Raw genomic sequence first — 3,858 nt, 5'->3', positions numbered from 1 at the left:
ACGGAGAGACGTGCTCTTCTGGATGATAGAAAGGGGGCAGAAAAGGTCCAGAAAGGACAGAGAGATCCAGCACCTCACCCATCAATGGGGGCTAATTTGGCTACAACAAATCAGGAAAGAGATCTTGGAGTTATCGTGGACACTTCTCTGAAAACTTCCACACAGTGTGCAGCGACGGTCAAAAAGGCAAATAGCATGTTAGTAATTATTAAGAAGGGGGTAGAAAATAAGACCCAGAATATCTTACTGCCCCTGTATAAAACTATGGTACGCCCACATCTGGAATACTGTGTACAGATGTGGTCTCCTCACCTCAAAAAGATATTTTGGCCTTGGAAAGGGTTCAGAAAAGGGCAACTAAAATGATTAGGGGTTTGGAACAGGTCCCATATGAGGAGAGGCTAAAGCACCTGGGACTTTTCAGCTTAGAAAAGAGGAGAAGGAGGGGGGATACGATAGAGGTCTATAAAATCATGAGTGGTGTGGAGAGGGTGAATAAAGGAACGTTCTTCGTTAGTTCCCATAATAGAAGGACTAGAGGACACCAAATGAAATTAATGGGTAGCAGGTTTAAAACTAATATGTGAAAGTTCTTCTTCACACAGCGTGTAGTCAACCTGTGGAACTCCTTGCCAGAGGAGGCTGTGAAGGCTAGAACTATAACAGAGTTGAAAGAGAAGCTAGATAAATTCCTGGAGGTTAGGTCCATAAAAGGCTATTAGCCAGGGGATAAAATGGTGTCCTTGGCCTCTGTTTGTCAGAGGCTGGAGAGGGATGGCAGGAGACAAATCGCTTGATCATTGTCTTCGGTCCACCCTCTCTGGGGCACCTGGTGCTGGCCACTGTCGGCAGACAGGCTACTGGGCTAGATGGACCTTTGGTCTGACCCAGTACAGCCGTTCTTATGGAAGATCCTGACAAGGAGCCAGTTGGCCAGGCTGGACCAAATGTTCTCAGAGAGCAAAACCACCTTCAGCGCAGACAACATGTCAACACATTTTAGCCTTTCAGCTGCCTATTTTCCCTGTGACTCGCTTGTAACCGTCTCTCACTTGGTTCCTTTTCACTTGGCAGCATTTCAGCCAGGGCCTGCTGTTAATCAATTAAGTTTGTTTTAATCTCAGCCTGCCCAGGGTGAGCTTGAGTTGAAGACCCCGATAACGCTAGTACATGAGCGGTTGGAGACTGCACCTTTTCAGCATTGTTATTTCTCTGGATGCTCTTGGAGAGGGATGAATGTTTCAGGGCAGGTGGACGGGGGTAAAAATTTTGGCTTGGGAGGTGCTGGGGTTCCTTGTAAGGACTGAAGCTGGTGGTGACCAGAGCGTGGCAGGAGGTACAAACAGGCCACTGGAGTTGTTGATAAACCAGGGGGCTGATCACACTCCATGGGACAGATCTCTGATGTGTTTGTGCAACTCCTCTCTGCCAGGGTGAGGGGCAGGGTAGATTCCTCCTCCTCTTTCTAAGAAAACAGAAGTGCACGAGCAGCCAAGTTGCAGAGAAGAGGAACGACGGCTGACGGGGGGCGGAAGAGGAAGTCCCCGGCATGTTGCAGTAAGGGTTTCTGACAGGCACCAAATTCAGGCTGTATTTAGCATTAGATTTTGCGGAAGGTGAATTTCCTCTCTCGGGTAGGGAGGTTAGTTACCCCGGGTTCACCTCAGAGTCCCTGTTCGGGTGCCAAATCTGTAGCTGAAGCAAAATGCAGGACAATGTAGCACTTTAAAGACTAGTTGGAGATTCCTATAGATTCCTCAGAAGGTCTTTATCTCAAGGTCAGGCCCAGTAAATGTATTCTTTTAATAATTTATCATTGGGTTCCCCGATATGCACCCACCCTAGGGACCTTTTCTTATTTACAAATAAATTCTGTATTTACAGCGATGCACACAGGCTCGGCTAGGCAGAGGTAACACAGAGGTGATACGGAAAGTACGTTGGAACATCCCGACTCAACCCAGGCCTTGCAGAACAACCTGGGTGTCAGCGCTGACCTTCCTCATCTCCATCACCTTCCTCATCTTCACCAGCGGCCACCATTCTGGCCCGGCCCAAGATCTACAGCTCTCCCTTTGCTGCCCTGGGATGCGCCCGTTCTAAGCTGGGACACTGATGTTACTGTGTCTAATGCATGTGTGATGGGGGGTAGTCACAGAAGGCTGCTTGAGGGGGCTTCCAGGGCTGCTGAAGTGGCCCAGCTTTCTTATTTATGTTTCCTCCCCTTGCCAATGCGAAGCTGCCCTTTTCCTATAGGCAACACTTAACAAATAGTTTAGTAGCACTTTAAAGACGAACAAGACATGTTGGTGGTATCAGGAGCGTTTCGATCACAGCCCACTTCTTCAGAGGTATTGAAGCTTCAGAGGGGTAGCTGCGTTAGTGTGTAACTGGACAAACTTAAAACAACCACCACCATTCATAACTGGTATAATTTCGTAATCATTGGCATAATAAAATCCAGATCATTTCATGGTCCAGAAAAGGCTATTAGCCAGGGGTAGAAATGGTGTCCCTGGCCTCTGTTTGTCAGAGGTTGGAGAGAGATGGCAGGAGCCAAATCTCTTGATCATTGTCTTCGGTCCATCCCCTCCGGGGCACCTGGTGCTGGCCACTGTCGGCAGACAGGATACTGGGCTAGATGGACCTTTGGTCTGACCCAGTACGGCCGTTCTTATGTTCTTATGTTCGATAGTCTAGCAGCACCCTAAAGACTAACCAAATATGTAGATGTTATCACGAGCTTTGTTGGTCTTTAAAGTGCTACTAAACTATTAGTCATTTTTTAAGTTTTTCCTATTACAGACTAACTGGGCGACCCCTCCAAAACTTTTCCTATCGTGCGTTGATGATTTCACCCCATTGTCATATTCTTCAGACCATTGTCATGGCACAGCTGTGGTTGCTTGACCCATCCAGACCCTTCCAGAAGCTGGGCTCAGCTCCTGGTCCAGGGTCAGTCTGGCTATGTCTAGACTGCAGGCTTCTTTCGAAAGAGGCTCTTTCGAAAGCATCTTTCGAAAGAGCCTCTTTCGAAAGATCGCGTCTAGACTGCAGGCGGATCTTTCGAAAGAGAAATCCGCTTTTTCGAAAGAGAGCACCCAGCGAGTCTGGATGCTCTCTTTCGAAGACGGCCTCTTTACATTGAAGAACGTCTTCCTTCGAAAGAGGAACTTTCGAAGGAAGGCGTTCTTCCTCGTGAAACGAGGTTTACCGCCATCGAAAGAAAAGCCGCGTTCTTTCGAAATAATTTCGAAAGAACGCGGCTTGAGTCTGGACGCAGGGGAAGTTTTTTCGGGAAAAGGCTACTTTTCCCGAAAAAACCCCTGAGTCTGGACACGGCCTCTATGTTGCATGCCCAAGACTCCCCCTTACCTCCGACTTCCAGTTCCTTCTAGTTTACACTTAAGTTAATCTGCGCCCAAGTTCTCAGGCTGTCAGCCTCTTGGGAGTTGCCAAAGCCGACATCTTCCTATGTCTGAGCTACCTCCCTCTGCTCACCCCCCACCCCCAGCCCTTCACCAGCAGGGCCTGGAACAGCCTCCAGCTCCTCTACCCAGAGCAGGGTCAGTCCCATCCCACGGTGCCAGGGTCTGAGGACTGCAAACCCTCCCCAGCCCCGTCACTGCCTGTCTGCACTAGGGCTCCTCTGCCCCAGCAGAGCCTCTGGTGTTAGCGTAACAGATGCCTGCAGCCCAGCAGGGCCAGGGGCCGTTCCCAAGTCTGCAACGTGGATGAGCGAGGTCCCCAGTGGGTGTCGATAGCTCTGCAGCGGGTGCAAGCCAATGTCACTCCTCTGAGGCTCCTTACCCTCAGCTGAGTCCCTGCCCACCCCCACGCCAGTCACATGGGGCTCTT

The sequence above is a fragment of the Pelodiscus sinensis genome, chromosome 30 (assembly GCF_052426305.1).
Source record: "Pelodiscus sinensis isolate ZL-2025 chromosome 30, ASM5242630v1, whole genome shotgun sequence".
NCBI lineage: Eukaryota > Metazoa > Chordata > Testudines > Trionychidae > Pelodiscus > Pelodiscus sinensis.
This window is presented reverse-complemented; position numbering follows the sequence as displayed.